The following is a 17,091-nucleotide window of genomic DNA, read 5'->3' on the forward strand; positions in this document are numbered from 1 at the left end:
ACCGTCAACATTAGCAAGCTGCAGACTGCGGGTGTTATCCTTCCATGCAGATGTTAGCTGTTGCAAGCAGTTGTATGTTGTTTTTTTTAATCAAATCTGAGCCAGGGATTAAAAAAGAAGCGGTAAACCGCAGCTGCGTGACACGAACGACATTGCTTACCATCATATATGACGCTCCTCAAGGCATTTTTATATTCCGCTAGATTAAAGAATTAACTAAGGTGAATTATGCAAATTTTCAAATTTTTACTTTAGGAGCAAGTGTATTTCGTCAAGTTGTAGAAAGAGTTCAGAAACAACTGATCCAGGTTTTGTGGCAACAAGGCTCTTTTTCAGAAATACCGGAAACGTAAAAATTTTCGAAACATGATAACATCCACAGTGCATTGCTATGTAGTACGTCTGGAGCCAGAAGTTCCTGTTTACAAACATTCAATATTACTTGGTTCTCTGTCTTCCCAAAGGATGCCATTGCTTTGGGGGATACGTATGCCTGCTACCGCAGCCTGTGTGAGGCCAGGTATTCGCATGGAGAGCAACACCGCAAGACGCGAGATAGGCTCACCGGACACAAGGCCATCTGCTCAGTCTGTACAGGACAATGATTTCGAGGAATTCGTCTCTGGTTACGATTCACTACGGAAGCCCATTGAATTAAAGTGGGAGACCCGGAGTATGCTGCGGAAAGTTGATAACGCTGATAAGAAGTAAGCTGACAAGCAAGTCCACCACTGCACTTTCAGAGGGATGTCTGATAAGCGAATCGCACCGTAGTGTCAGAACAAGTTTGATGAGGCGCTGTGACGAACTAATGTTATGCACCACTGCGGCCGCTTTTTTGTTTACAACCGATATCAGCTGTAAATCTTCAAGGTTCGAAGGCTCGCATTCGTGCCGCTGTCAAGGCAGTCGCTATGCGCGTAACTCCTGGAGGTTTATTATGAGAGGCAGATGACTCAAGCAGAAAAATGCTGTCGACTCTGGGCACCTTCGCTTGCTCACAATCTGCGGCTGAACCAAAGTGCATAAGGAGGGCGCGATGAAATTTCTTGAGGCTGCGTTGGGCTCATCCTTTATGCATACCGTCGAAAGTGACGATCTCGGGTAAACAGGAGAGTGTATATCTGAAGATATTTCAATAGTTATTGGATAGTTTGGCAGTTTGAAACGTTTGCACGAATAGTTAAAGAAAATGCGTACAACTTGAACTCTGCAAATGGACGATCACAAGTCAGTATTAATAATATAAGAACACTGGGCTGCTGCGCCAGCACACCTGATTTTATTTTTCTCTGAAATAAATAAGCTAATGATGCTGCAAGAAATTAAGGAGTAAAAAATTTTTGATCAGTGTGCCTACAAAACTCTTACGTAAAGTTTGTTTACTGTGCATTACACGAATACATGTGTACGATTGGCATTTTTTTTCTGTCCGCACCGAATTTGCAATTCGACCTTAACTTTCTCAAAAATTAAAAAAAAAACTAAAGTACCGTAATGTTCCCAGGCCACCGGGCTACAAGCTTTCGTTTCTTTTTCTTTTTTAGGGGAGCAGACTAACTGCGCATCGACAAGCAGTTGCGAGGGAATAGCAAGCGGTCATAGATCTATAGTTTTGATGATGATGGATTTTTATGGCGCAAGGGCTTCTGTGGACAAAGAGAGCCATGGCACGCACAAGGTATCTTTCTTCTACTCAAGATGGGGCCAAACGACCAAATTCGAAGCATTTCACTCTAATTAAGCTGAGCGCCTTAAATTTAGTTTTAAATAAATTTCATCACGTGTGGCCGCGCGCTCACGCGGAACAGAATCGTGCGACATTGCAAACCGGCCTCACTTCAACTTGGTTGCAACGCTAACCAAAATGCACAATGGAAGAATAGAGCTGGGCAGTACTTCAAACAGCATTCGTACAAATATTTCTTATCGACTGATATCGGGCTAAACCGCTGATTACTTTGCAACTGAACCATTGTACCAAACGGAGCGCACTTTCAGTTTTTTTCTTTCTTGATTCAGCCGTCCACTGCACTATCAATTCGGACCGGGTTAATCGCGAATTATGTTTGGTAAAGCCCGTTAGACCAGCCCCGGATTTTCCCAGTCTTCCATGTTTGAGTAAAAAACTAGCAAAAATATTTCAGGATTTATCTTTTTTTCGAGTCCTCCCATGGATAGTGGAGAGCGCAGCATTATTGCAACTTCCTGGTTTCTTTGCCCCTGTTTCCAGTATTAACCAATGTTCTGTATTTCTCCTTGGGCTAGTGTGACTCATCGAGTTAGTCCAGGCCTGTGAAGTAAAACATTTAAGGCACGACCTATGAAGTGAATTCTTACCTTCTAAACGATGTAGAACAAAACTAGTTGGCTCGTGTTACTTAGCAGGGGTCAGCATGAAGTTGAGATGAAGCCACGAACGCGATTCTGACGAGCACACTGCTGAAAATGTGCAGCGGTTCACCCAATATCATGAAGGGTTTTGCATTTTTAAGCGGTCTGTGGGTAAAATTTAGGATTTGCGGCCACAGATGGCATGTGTTGAGCTGCTGTTCTGCTTTGATGTAGGTCTGCAACCTCTGCCGTGTGCTGAAACCACCGCCTTGCCTGGCTGCCGGCCATGAAGACAATAGAAGCACTATTTGCTCTTTATCGATATGAATTACAGGCCTGGGATGTGGACAGTGGTGCCGCTTCCATAACTTCATGGCGTTATCTCTGCTGCATGCACCCGCCCAATAAGGACTGTTCGGGTGTCGCCATATTGCTCGCTGGGCTGTTGTATGAATCTGATGTAAGCATAGTGAAAGCGGAACGGGTTTGCGGCAGCTCAGAGAGGAGGCGTTTCGGCATCCTCCTCGCCTGATGGAAAGGTCCAGTATACAGCGAACCGTCGCCGAACCGTTCGGATTTGTGGCTATATGTGGCATGTGGTAGGTGTCGATATAATTATGGTTGGAATCTCGTCTTTTTCCAACTGCTGTGTTTTGTGTTTGAAAGGACGAGTGGGCATTGGTGTTAACACTTGCTGCGCTCGTTTTGGCATCTTTCTGTCACGTGCGCATTGCCACAGTGCGCAGATAAATCAAGTAAATGCAGTCTCAGCACTTTTCGTTTCAGTGCGCTAGCACTTATAGTGGCCATTCCTCGCATTTGGGCGCTGTGTGTCTGTCTATTTGTCTGTTTGTCTGAAGCCAGTTTTGTGGCAGACTGCTCAACTGCCCACCGGGTGGTGGGCTACCTGCCCACCGTGTTAGGCGGCCACCCATTTAGTCGTGAGAGGCTGCTCGTGAATAGCAACCTGGGTCGCAACCCAACCCAAGCAACCCAAGTCCCACCGATGGAAACACCTGCCACAGCACCTGCGCCCCTGCTCACGTGACCACCGGTTGGCTTACTTGCCAAGGGGCAGCTGGTGGTAACCAAGCGAGAACCTGGGGCGCTGTGCCACTGCTCACTTTCCTACCGGATGGCTTACTTGCCAACGTGTTGCCGGTGGGCAGGTGAGCAGTGGCGCAGTGGCACAAGGCAGGTGCAATGACAGGTATTTTCATGCCCTCCTTTCACTTTTTCTTGAAAGAACACACGCATACCAACAGCCACTTTAACCTAGCAGAGCAGCGCAGCACCAAAACGCATCATGCTAGCGCACATGTCCGCATTTGGCCTAATTACCCAAATCAACTGACATTTTTTTTCCAGAACAAGGCCGGCTACCAAGGCTTTTTGCAAAAGCCAAGAAAGTATGTAACGTGACTCGCCATTTATTTCAAGTAGCACTGAGTATGGGTAAAAAATTCTTCTAAGTGTTTCTTCCTCCACGGCTGCGTAGGAACAGGGATACAGTTTTTCAGAGCTCGGAACTAGTACCGACGGCATCTTGAATTAGGTCGTGATTGATCACGAATAACAGCAGTCGGACGAGCTTGACCATGAAAACGAAAGTGCTTCAGCTTTAAAGTTCACCGGCTCCTTTCGAGAATCTCTACAGCTGGGTTGGATTTTATGCATACTTTCATGTTAAGATTGCACGCTTATTATCTTTGTCCTCTTGATGTCCTTCCCCCACTTGAACACCTGCCACCAGTGAAAGGAAACTGTCCTATGCCTGCCGTAGAGCAGCACTGGATGGGCACATTCTTTATTTTGCACTGCTATAACCCACAAATGACGTGTGTGTCAGTTTGCAAATAATGGGAGAAAAATGTATATGTACCTGTTATAGCAAAAAAAAAATGGTATTGAGGAAATAAGAGGAAGAGTAACTGCCTTATTTCTCGGTGGCCACCTGAACCGCACCGTTAGGGAAGGAAGGAAGGTGGGAGTGAAAAAAGAGAGAAACAGGAGCCGTTGTGGAGGGATCCGGTGTAATTTCGACTACCTGGAGACATTTAACGTGAACTCACATCACACAGCACACGGGCGCCTTTTGCGTTTCGTCTCCATCGAAGCGCGGAAGCCGCGTGTCATGCTGTTTCATTTTGCTTGATGATGACAGGCTCCGAAAACAAAACACGGCTTGATGTATACCGAGATGCTCCCGCACCCGCTCCCAGTCCTTAATCTGTTTTCTTTTTGTCTGTTTAATGGAATGCATATAAGCAACATATGAGTACAACTAAAAGCGTAACTTATGTTATGCAGTTGGAGGAACTTGTAAGGACTTCGCCATTCGGCTAAAGTTATGGTTTGCCTGGCATTGTTGGTGTGCTTGCTGACACTGACGATGGCGCTTACACATGCGACACCATGAAGGATAGCTCTGGTTTGCGCAGAAAAATCTACGTTTTTTTTAATAATAAGGCATCAAGCTTGATTCAAGAATGCATATTGTCACTGCAAACGGTAAATTAACGTATACCAAGAACTTGGCTTCTAGAACGGTTACGAATCCTCTTAGCAGGTGACATCTGGTGTAGTTAATCCTGATCAGGCTGATTCTCGTGGCAGAAACTTTACAGAGAACTAATCGCAATCAGAACCTTTGCTTAGCAAGAAGACCATTTTAATTGTGTTGTGGGAATGAGTTGCGGTAAAGCGTGGCTTTTAATACACAAACGTGACGTCATTGAGAAATCTGGTGATAATTTCGTAGGCTGCTTCTGGCAGGTCGTAGGGCAGGATGTGACCCCCGTCCCGGACGAGAACCACTGTGAAGTTGTTTGCTTGCTTAGCGTAGCCCAGCACATTGTCACGATCGAGAGAACGCCATATCTGCTGTGGGGCACTGGCAAACTCCTCGGCCCCGGACCATTGCAGAGAAGGCATGATGGCCTCGGTCGCAGTGTGCGGAACGGCGATGTCCAGCTGACCGCTGTAGTAGAGTGCCTTTGCGAAAAGAGAGCAAAATGTGGGGTCCGTGTAAGAAACAACGTTTGTAAATCTGTTAATAGTGCAGTAACTCTGTACACGTGAGGACTTTTGAAAGGTTCCCAGGGAACGGGTTTGCAACATGGGCTGTACAGTACCCAACTTGGAACTTCAGAGTTGTTTTTAAGGGGTGGTGAGGGAAATCTGGTCGACTTCCAAAAATCTGAAGCCCTGAAGGTTTCATGCGAGCCGCACTGTAGTGTTCGGAAAGAAACTCTGCTAGGCAGGCGCCATTAAAAAAACTGATGGGGCCCGCACCTGTGCATACAGTGCGACCGCAGTCGCCTATAGTTTTTATCGGTTATTAGTGTTCGAAATCTGCGCTGTTGAACTAACAAAAAGTGATCACAGTCTGCAGCGTTATGAACGCGTTTTCTGTAGAGAAAGAGAAGAGAGAAACAGTTGTAATTAGCGCATGACGGTGCGTGTACACCAGTACGTAGTCTTGCGAAAAATTGGAGGGGCACGTATTAAGGGAATGACGCGATAATGTTAATAGGTCAATGTCCACATATGCAGAATTGGCCGTTGTATACTATGCCGGCAACCAAAGCCCGTGCAACGATTGAAACCCGACTGCCGTCAGATGCTCCGTTTTGTGCCCGTGCACGAAACTCCTTAGTCCACGAAGGCCTGGAAGACTGTAGAATGCAATGAAATACGAAGAACAATACGAATAGCATAAAGATAGCCTCGACGGCTATCTTATCATGGGCGCTGCTCATAGAGTAGTTTTCCGTTCTCCTCCAAACCTTTCCTTCCACATTGTCATCGTAATAATAATAATAATAATCATCAATCCGACTGCGCCCACTGCAGGACAGAGGCCTCTCCGATATCGCTTGAATTAACCCTGTTATGTGCCGACAAGACCACGGCCTTCTGATTCCGAGCGTATTTGCAGTTCATCCTCGCCATGCTTGCAAGTCTACATAGAACTAGCGACCACAAATAAGAGCTTACACCTGTTTCTTGTGGCCAGCCATCATACAGAGCAGCTGTGTGTGACTTTTCTACCCTTGCTCGTCGCGCTCCTTGCCGGTGTCTAAATGAAGTGGCAGTCGTTGACGATGCTCACCACGTACAACCTGCTCCATAGTACTGCGACAGAAACGGTTCCCGAGATCGCTAAGCGATTTCTCGGGAGACAACCCGGTCACGCAGTGAACACAGCCAGTGCTGTATGCTCGGTCTTCAGCCGGCTGTTCTATTTAATTGATCGTGTAACGAGCATGCGTTTCTTCGCCCACTTAGGGGTAAAGATTTGCGTCGATCCTCTATGTTGCAGCGGCGCCGTTCCGATATTCGGCATACAGGCAGAGTATGATGTCGTCATGCTAGACTTTGATCCTCACATCAAGTTAGGAAATTATTTAGCCCCGAAAATGGAACTTGAATTTTATTCTGGCTAGAAGTACCGTACTGAAGAACAGCGCACCGGAAAACGCAGGGACACAATACAGAAAGAAGCAGACAAGCGCAGTGTCGTATTCCTGTGTTTCAGGTGCGCTGTTATCCATTATGGCGAACCAACTAGTATAACTGAACGAGTACAGCTCCTTTTCGAAAAGGCGAAGCTACGTGAAACTCGTTATACGCATGGGAGTGCAATATTCACAGCGACCGGACAGCCAACACGCCTCTGCTGAGCGCTTTGAGCTACAAACAGCGACGTGTAGAGAGTTACCTCGTAGTTGTCCAAAAGAAGTGCGAACTCGTCTCCAACCGACTTCATAAGGTCAGCTGCAAAGTGAACCTGCACGGTTGATTTGTTCTCGCCGAACTGGGCTCCTCCGACGTGGATGGCATGGCGCACTGCCGAGGTCTGGACGAACTTCTCGCAACGTGTGTGCGACTCAGGTTTTTTGGTGATCAGTTAGTTGTAGGCATAATCGTAGCCTGTGACGTTTTCGAAATACGCAGGCCATCCGAAGACGACGCCGAAGGTCAATTCAATCGCGAGCGAGGAGGCCTCCGTGTAGCGCTCCTCACGGATAAATTCCGCTGCCAGATCACAGTTTTTCTGCATGTACGTTGCTTGGTTTCGGTCCATGATTCCAACCTGGTACAGGTAGCGCCCATAAACGAGCATGTTCACCGGGTCGATAAAGCCATTGCCAATGGGAGGCCCTTGAGGTTGATTGTTGCCCGCAACTCTCCTCTGGACTCATGCAATGGCAGGGACGTATTTACCTGCGGAGAGAATAGCGCATCAGGTAATGCAGTCGCCTGAGGAGGTGATGGGAGAAATAGCTTAACTCCCCACTTGCCTGATGCATGCAGACTTCTATCACCCGGTTAGGCATAAAAGTAAAATAAACGTACAAATGTGCCGCAAACAAAACCACGTGGCTCCTTGTCGGTACCCATCTCGAAAGTAAGCAGCATTTCTATTGACTGATTTATTCACGCACAGGGAGAAGACATAGAGAAGCTCCACGCTCAATAGGTCTCTTCTAATGTAAACCTTGTCATTTCAAGTTTATTAGCTGTTGGTCCTGCTGATGCGTCCAAAACGAGAAAAAAAGTTAAAGCAAAGAGACAGCGGAGTGGTTAGAAGAGTCGGCCAAGCACGATTCTGGTTGCGCATCAAATAGTTCTGGGTTCTAACCTTACTCAGACCTGCAACTTTCTCCAGCACACTTTTTTTCGCGACTTTTCAGGCGGTGTGGACGGACGGACTAACAAAAATGTGGGGACATGTAGAGGTGAAGATGTAGACGTAATATACGTCCCTGAATTAAAATGACATTAAGGACAGCGGCGCTCCCTCTATTCCCGATATCCAAGAGTCTTATTGCGCTTGCGGAAAAAAGACTTTTGGGGATAACTTGTAACACGGTGTTTATTGGACATAGTCAAGGGTTCGACGAAAGTTCGTCTGGTCAGTAATCTGCTCTGTGGAGCAAGCTGTGAACCGGTTGCCGTCGGCAGTCCGGAACGAAGCACGCACCCGCGCCATTGGCATACTTTCAAAATGGTGGAAGGACACGACAAGGCTTTCAGTTCCCGAGATACAAGCCATCAGGAATCCACGCTGCAACCGTAGTATTGTTGTTCCACCTGCCGACAAAGGCAACGCCACTGTGCTACTAGACAAGACAGACTACGAGGAAAAAATGTGTGGCCTGCTTGAGGACCGAACAACATATACCACCCTGCCGCGCGACCCTACTGGAGTGCTTCAAAGGAAGCTACAGTAGCTTCTGGCAGATATCTTCAAGTTCGTGCCTCCGGACAGGAAGAGGTTATACTACCAACTACTGTGCACAAACGGCTCCGCGCCTGCTATTTATGGGCTACCCAAGATCCACAAACCAGGCGATCCGTTGCGGCCCATCGTGGATTTCAGCGGGTCACCACTTTACAGCCTTTCCAATTACCTGCACAGTGTAATAGGCCCCTTGGCCGGTAGAACCGCAACACATGTGGCCAATTCCTGCGACTTTGTTGAAAAGGTGCGCAACGTACAACTGGACGAAGAAGATATAATGGTGTCCTTCGACGTCACGCCACTGTTCACCAGCGTGCCGGTCAGCCTGGCCGTCTCTAAGTGCGAAGAGCTTTTGCAGAAGGACAGCGCTCTCGCTGAACGCACTCCGCTTGACGTCCCAGAGCTTTCTAATTTACTCCGGTTCTGCCTCAGCAATACGTATTTTACATATTGCTCGAAGTTTTACTCGCAGACACACGGCACTGCCATGGGCGCCTCCATTTCCGTAACGACAGCAAATATTATAATGGAAGCGTTAGAAACGGAAGTCCTCAGTAAATTCACACCGCAACCCAAGATTTTTTACCGCTACGTAGATGATTGTTTTTGCATCCTACGCAAAGAGGACGTCTCCCGGTTACTGCAACAATTGAATTCATTCGAGCAGAGGAAACAGTTCACGGTCGAATATGAACAACAAGGCACGCTCCCGTTCCTCGACGTATTGGTGCAACGCAAGAGCGATGGACTCTCCTTCAAAGTATACCGGAAAGTACTTAGACTTTAATTCGAATCACCCGATTGCCCACAAAAGATCCGTTGTGTCATCTTTGGTGACGCGTGCGACACGAATCTGCAAAGAAAAGGAAGATTTGCAAGCCGAACTTCAAATGATACACCACACACTTTCTGAGGGGAACAACAACAACAAATGATACGCCAAGAACTTTCGTCTAACGGCTATCCCGACCATTTTGTGAAAAGAATCCAAAAACATATTTTGCAACCGAGCTCTTCCAGTCGTAAGGTTTTCACCGCCACTGCTGGAATTCAGTATGTACGGGGTATAAGCGAAGCTTTATCCCGTATTTTCGCCAAATATAACCTGCGCATCGGACACGTGCCTTCCAGCAAACTTCGAAGTATGCTGGTGAATGTCAAGGACCCCCTGCCAGATAACCACTTTCCCAGCGTTGTCTACCGAATCCCGTGCGGTGATTGTAACCACGTTTACATAGGCGAAACGGGAAAATTCCCCAGAAGATTGAAAGAGCATCAGCGCGATGTTGATAACCATAAAGTGGCTTCCAATGCGACTGCCGAGCACGCGCACGAAAAAACGCCTGATATTGCCTGGGACAACGCCGCAATTCTTTCCAAAGAGCGGAACTCGACGACACGCCTTTTGCTGGAGTCATCATTCATCCAGACGACACCTGATACTATGAACCGGAAGGAAGGGACGATGCCACCCTTGTACATACAGTCATTACGTCATGTTCTGCGTATTTAAGTTTCGACCACTGCCATTTTAGCCTCAGGGGGAACAAGGAACCCGTACGGGTTCCGAAACGTCAATTTGTTTTTACTTTGACTTGGTCAGTGACTGTAATCTTTTGCTTCTACGGTGTTTATTGCCATGCAAGATACGGTGCTCTGTGAAACCGCGGGATAAAAAAAAGCACACCACGCATGCAAGAAAAAAAAGACAACCTCAAAGGGGGAGCGTGTAGAAGTGCACGTGCTGTGTTTTGGTTGCCCACCCGACATTCACGCCCTCTCCATCCTCCATCAGCGTACTCGCCCCGCATTACTGTGGCATCACCATAATGATAATCAAAATAAACTAGAAGGTCTCGTTCCCAGGCGGTATTCATTATTTGCGGAAAAGATGAAAGTCAAGGGCCCCCTGATCGCGTGAACTTCGGACGGACTTGTGCCTTCAAGACTGCCTTCAAGAGAGCACAAGGAGTGGGGTGTCAGGCAGCGCCCCTCTGTCTTTGATCCCCAAGCCTACATTTTTTGTTTCAAGAAAAGGCGACAATGGTATCAAACATCGTACTCTTTCATTAGCTGTCTACGAGAAAACCCAAAGTGTCGACCAGTCCACTCTACGGAGAAGGGGGCAGGTGCCGCTTTTATTTAATACGAAGAATGAAAGATTGGGGTCTAGGGACGAGAGCATATGATTGTTTTTGTTTTCAATGCAAGGCTTGCGGAGAAGCTGGCTTGAGAGGAGCTGGCTTGAGTTTGAGATCATTGGCCTATGCCATGGGGACATACTGGGTAACGCGTCGCTCCACTTCGAGTCAATCTCACAGGAAATAAATTTTAACTCTTTCTTCTTCCACAAATAGGTGACAACATTGCGTTGCCAGCTATTTTAATGCGGACAGCACCGCATTTTTGCTTTTTTTTCTCCTCATCTCTGCTAGTTTGTGGAGGTCAGGAAAACGCTACCTTGAAATCATATTCGCCTGTAGGAAACATGACTTCTCTCATTAAAGCCTCACCGGCATAAGATTCCCCGGCCAGGTAGAAATCGTTCGAGGAGAATTTGTCTAAGAGGGTGAAGAACTGCTGCAGAAACTCCAGCATGTCCCTGCTCACGTCGGACATGTTGCGGGCGTAGCCGTCGTCACTCTGCGTGAAGCTGAAGCCAGCGCCCACGGGGTTGTCCACGTAGAGAACCGATATGCTACGTGCCCACGTGACTCGGCGCAGCTGCGCCACATTGTGCTCGTCCACGTAGTAAAGACTGTGCTCCACGAACAGGCCCATGAGAGATGTGCAAGGTCCTCCCTGGAGCCAGAGCATTACCGGCGCCCCTTTGGGGTTTTCCTGCGAAAAAAAAAAAGCCAGCATGAAAGCCGCGGAAAAGATTTCTTAGCCGTAATTATTGGCAAAATAAATAAATAAATAAATAAATAAATAAATAAATAAATCAATCAATCAATCAATCAATCAATCAATCAATTAATCGATCAATCAATCAATTCTTGAAAGTCCATAAGTATCGGGAATATTAAGATACTGCTGGGATCGACAGAGCCGAGTCGATAACTGTACTTTCAGGAACTTTCTTCGACTTCGACTACTGAGAACAGCGACAGAGGGGTCTCTTTTTATCCAAATCACGTTGGCTGCATTTTTAATTGATTTCAACGATATTATTACGCCTGGTTTAAGTATACATTATTACTAGTTTTTTTTTTCGAAGTTGAGAAGCTGTGGCAGTGCAGACAAAATGCAAGTAAGAGTATAAATCTGAGTAAGAGTACAAGTAGTGAACAAGAGGCGAGAGATATGAATTTTTCGGCGATATTAAGCGACCTAAAGACTAGTATCACTTGAGAATTGCATTCCAAAGTAAAAAAAAATAACGAAATGAGCGCGAAGTAAGACCCTTGCTTGGTGTACATTCAAGGTTTTCACCCGCTGCGGTGGCTCAGTGGCTAGGGCGCTCGGCTACTGATCCGGAGTTCCCGGGTTCGAACCCGACCGCGGCGACCACGTTTCGATGGAGGCGAAACGCTAAGGCGCCCGTGTACTGTGCGATGCCAGTGCACGTTAATGATCCCCAGGTGGTCGAAAATATTCCGGAGCTCTCCACTACGGCACCTCTTTTTTCCTTTCTTCTTTCACTCCCTCCTTTATCTCTTCCCTTACGGCGCGGTTCAGGTGTCCGCCGATATGTGAGACAGATACTGCACCATTTCCTTTCCCCAAAAACCAATTTTCAGTCTTCAAGACGGGCCTCCGAACGCTGATTCCATAAACGCTCAATCCACAAAGGTCAGAGTGAAACAGGCAGACATCGGTTCGAATACCTGTCGCGAGCTAGCATCAGACTTTAGAAGCAGATGTATGCTTAGTGCAACTCGTATGACACCACCCGGAACGCTGCACGACGCATGGCTGCGCCAATATTTTGATAGGAAAAGTGGCTTTTCAGCAAAAGAAATAGCGCAGTAAATCTCACATCTCAGTGGACATCTAAACTGCGCCTTAAGAGCAGAGGCAAAGAGTCTCGGAAGGTATAAAATGCGAGGTACATAAGTCGTCGGTTCGATTTCCTGTCACAAGCTAGCCTCCAGCTTTCCTAGAATATATAAGCTATATGCAGCGAGAAATCATACGACACCACCCGGAACGCTTTACGACAAACGGTTGCGCCACAGTTTTGGTACGTATGTAGTCGGGAGAACTGGCGCCACATTGAGTTCGGCAAGTGGGGAGTACACATAGACGAACATCTCTATGATTGTCTGAAATGGTGGTGCTCCGCCTGCTGTGTGCGTAATACGGCCGCTTGATGACGTCACCCTAAATTTCTTGCCATCAACGGGATTTTGTGTACAATCTGCGAGTACATACACACGAAGACACGTCGACTTTTCTCGTAATGGGACTAGCAATGCTTTCGTATTAAAAGCAGTGGCACACTCGTCGACATATTTTTCTGACTTGAGCTCGTAAAGCAAAAGTGGTGAAGACTTACCCGTTTTTGTAACTTGCGCAGATGCCGGATGAAAAATCGATGGTGAGCAAGAGCAGTAGGAGCACTGCTTGCATCCTGACAATAAACTGAGGTGGAAAATGCGCTTTAACTGCAATTTTCGCTCGGTTTCAGCGAAAGCGGTTCATTTATGGCTACGCCGGATGTTCGCGTTTTGTAAAAAAACCCCCAAAAATATCGTGACAAATTCGGGAGTAAAACAATGCGTCGTTGAGATTGTCGTTCCCTGTGAGCGCAGCGATATTTAATTCGATATTTAATCTGTATGTTGGCTTCAGCTGATCGAACTTGACAGAATAATAAAGAAAAGAAAGGAAAGTCGGCGAAGGGAAAAGAATTGGAATAGAATGAAATCCGCACTGATTCATTCAGCTGTCCTGGCATCCGATATAAAACCACTCAATAATAACAACAGACAGACAAAGTGCAGGATGTTGTCGATAGAAGTCCTCGCCTTCATAACTAATGCATCGCGGGTGGAGGAAATAAAACCAGCATGAGCAACTTCTCCTGGGGACTTCTTTTTGTCCTCAGTAGAAGTTGCTCATGTTGTTGTTGTTGTTGTTACCCTCATACAATGGCGCGCTCTTGATACAATCCTTTTTTTCCTCCGCTTCCTCGTGTTCCTCCTCTTCCTCATAGCACCATTGTTGCGATAAGACAAGAATAGGGCAGCTGAAGGGCGATTCAATCCTACTATTGAGAGCACTACAAATACAGTCAACGCCACTATTTTTTGCTGTCCTTTCAATATCATTTAGCATCTTATCTTTCTTTTCACGGTAAACATCGGAATGTGGTGGTGATGGGGACGTAAACTAGGTTTGTCAAGGATGAAGGTGCTGAGGATGTGAGTACAATTCGCCTTAGTGTAACGAAACATAGGAACACAGCTGCAAGTTCTCTCTGCAGTGTAGAGACCCAACGCTTAATTGTTGAATAGACTCAGTGGTTTCAGAGGCGATATCACCGCAGTATCATTATCTTTATTAATGCATTATCTGCAACAGGCTATTGTTCACATTTTGATAATGCGGCTGCACAGCTCTCGCGAGCTGCTTCCTGTGAACGATCGACGACTCTGCTAATAAAGTAGTGTGTGGGTTGTCTGAAGGCGCACGACAGGGCTGCGATTGTTTCTCATTCACACCACAAGAGCTAGAAACACTCTACATGGTTTGAATAGATATTTCCTTCAATTTTAGATTTATTTATGCAGGTCAAGGTTCACACCACCGAAACTGTATACCCTGCAGGGAAGTTGAATCACTAGAGCATTATATGTCTAGGGCTTGCCGTATTCGTAATTAAAAAAAATTAGGGTACTAAAACAAGCGCAATATTTTTGAGCTCAAATTCAAGTAAAAATCGGGTTACTCTGCAAAATGATCTAAAACTGCGTTTTTTTAGGGCAATTTTTTCTAGCGAAAGACGATTGAGTGTGGGCGCTTGGTATAGTACGGACACATGAAATACACAATTTTTTCTAATTAGTTAACAAGAATATGAAAACTAATGGCAGGTTTCCACCAAGGAACTATTTAGAAAATAAGACTTTTTGCTTATCTCTTATAATTATTTCGTTGCTTAGATTACTAATCTACTATGCAACACTTCTACCTCCGTCCAAGACCTGCCTTTCTTTGTACAAAGCGAAAACATTCATTCAGCATTACAGCCATCATTCTGAAAGCTCAAGAGCCTAGGAGCAGGACGTCCTTAGCGTGGGTAGCGCTTGAAACAATGATGCTAATAAGACGTCTGCCCAGTGCCCGTGCTTTGGCGTCGGACTTCTTACTCCTTGTATTTAAGTTAATCCGTGTAATGAATAACAAAGCATTAAAAGAGCTTAGATTACCAGTTCTCACCAGATCATTCTTCTTTAGGATTACCTGCTGATCAAAAACACCCCTCTAGAATAAGCATAAGACATCGGCACAACCTTGCGTGATGTCTACGGCTTTGAGCGCTAGATAGAAAATGTGCAAAGTAAGGTAGATGCATTTACGGGTAGAAATCACATTTATCCCGATTTTTAGGAAAGCTCTTCGGAATGAAAGAAACAGGCGGAATCGTCTTTTGCCCCAAAAAGTAAGAATTTTTATATGATAGGTCTCACCTGCTGTAGATTTGTTCCTCGTGAAATACTTCTTTGCAGATCCCCTCACGCGGTCTTGGCTCAGTGTGTGTCGGCATTTCTTTCATTCGGGGCTGAAATTAAGAGTTATGTTGTAAAACCAGTGTGCGAGTGATTTCATATCTACGTCACTGCCACTAGAAAATCCTTTTGTTGACTTATTTGAAATTTTCTTCGAAATTGTGTCCCGATTATTTTCAAGCTTTATTCACAAACATCTCCGAGGTCTTTAAGCTTATGTAAACCGCTTTCAATCAAAATTTGTTGCTGTTTTTTCCCGCAATCTTTTGATGGTTTGTATATTGCTGCAGTGTTAGCCATTTACTGGCGCCGCCATGCGGTGGGACAGCACCCGCTGGTCTTCTTTGTCTTCCCCGGCTCGTGCGTTGGTTCGCTGAGTATGTCTGCCTGGCTAGTCCCGGTGTGCCCTTCTGCCCTTTCGGCCGGCTTTCGGGGACAATGTGTTCATGCTATCTCTACCGTTCCAACTTTACGCCACATCCTGGCTGATTACTCGTTATGGGTATATGTTCCATTTCAACGAAGGAGGGCAACAACAGCAACACGGCTGTTAAGCACGCTGAACTCATAAATGTGAGCGCCGTGCAGCTGCCTGACGCGCAATGTAAGCTGTGGAAGAGGGTACGTTGCACTCCCGCAAGCATTTGTAGTACTACAGCCGGCGAATATCCGCTGGCGCGTTTCGGAGGAGGCTTGCATTGCGCAGTAGAAACTGGCAGGTGCCATTAGAATTAAAAATGAACGTGTTTCGTCCTGATTGTTTTTTCATTGGCCTACAACGCTATCAGCAAACGACGGTCTCAATGTGTCCTGATGACGGCATTGCGGATGCGCTTCGCGTCAAAAGTGTCCCCAGAGCTGTTTGTGACAGCTTGGTTTCCGGTGTCACTGTTGCGACGAACCTGTGCCCGTGCTTTCCATTTCCTGCGTCGCTAAGCGCCCTGTGCCTGCGCGTGAGGAAAATAGTGACATGTGCCACCTGAAGGACACCTTACAGCGGTCATTTTGAGGTTTCATTTTTTAACGCCCGTGCATAGAGTATTTGTGTTGGGTTTTGCAGGCTTAGTCTAGAATTTATGTATGTGGTAGGCAGTGATTTTCGCTGAATGACACTCCACGCTATCATGTGAGAGATTTAACTTAAACAGGGGACAGGACAAATGCCAAGCGTTGGAATGTTTGGAAAAGCAGCAATATTATGAGCGCTTTTTTTGCGTATTGAACAAAGCGCTTGAAACAGCCGTCTCATTGAATAGAAATTTAGATTCTGGCGTGAGAACATTTTTCTCATGATATTCTTAAATTTGTCGTTACAAAAGTAACGACCCTTGATGGAACTTGGCACGCGCTAAAATTTAAACAAATGTTTATACGCAGCAACAAAGGTCTAATCTATAATATATTTTTGTCACTTGTCCGACGAAAAAAACAATAAAGAAAGGTAAGTGATGGCGTAAGTAAATGCATGCATCCTGTCTTCTTTTTTCCACGCGCGTTCAAGATATGGCTTGAGAGCCGGTGCGGGCGCCGGCTCTCAAGCCACATTTTGAACGCGCGTGGAAAAAACGACACAAAATGAAAAGAGGGCCCCAGATAATTACTGCTGCGGCGCCGCTCGGCATTTTGCCGAACTGGAGCACGAAACATTAAAACGAGTCAAGCGACATGTCTGCAGATAATAAAGGGCCCCCATTGGCTGTCTCGATTCCAGATGATGCCTGTAGATGGCGTTACGATGCAGGTTTTCGTTGCTCCGGCTTCCGCTGCGTGGAGTATACCACTTTTGTCACCGATAGTACGTTAAATGTGCTCGTTTCCTGCGACCGCTTT

The 17,091-nt window shown here is 46.2% G+C and overlaps 1 pseudogene; it reads right to left on the reverse strand.

Annotated features, from left to right (window-relative positions):
* Positions 1–5,046: 5,046 nt before the first annotated feature.
* LOC144095271 (putative serine carboxypeptidase CPVL) lies at positions 5,047–11,449 on the reverse strand (annotated as a pseudogene).
* Positions 11,450–17,091: the final 5,642 nt, after the last annotated feature.

The sequence above is a fragment of the Amblyomma americanum genome, chromosome 6, assembly GCF_052857255.1.
Source record: "Amblyomma americanum isolate KBUSLIRL-KWMA chromosome 6, ASM5285725v1, whole genome shotgun sequence".
Classification (NCBI taxonomy): Eukaryota; Metazoa; Arthropoda; class Arachnida; order Ixodida; family Ixodidae; genus Amblyomma; species Amblyomma americanum.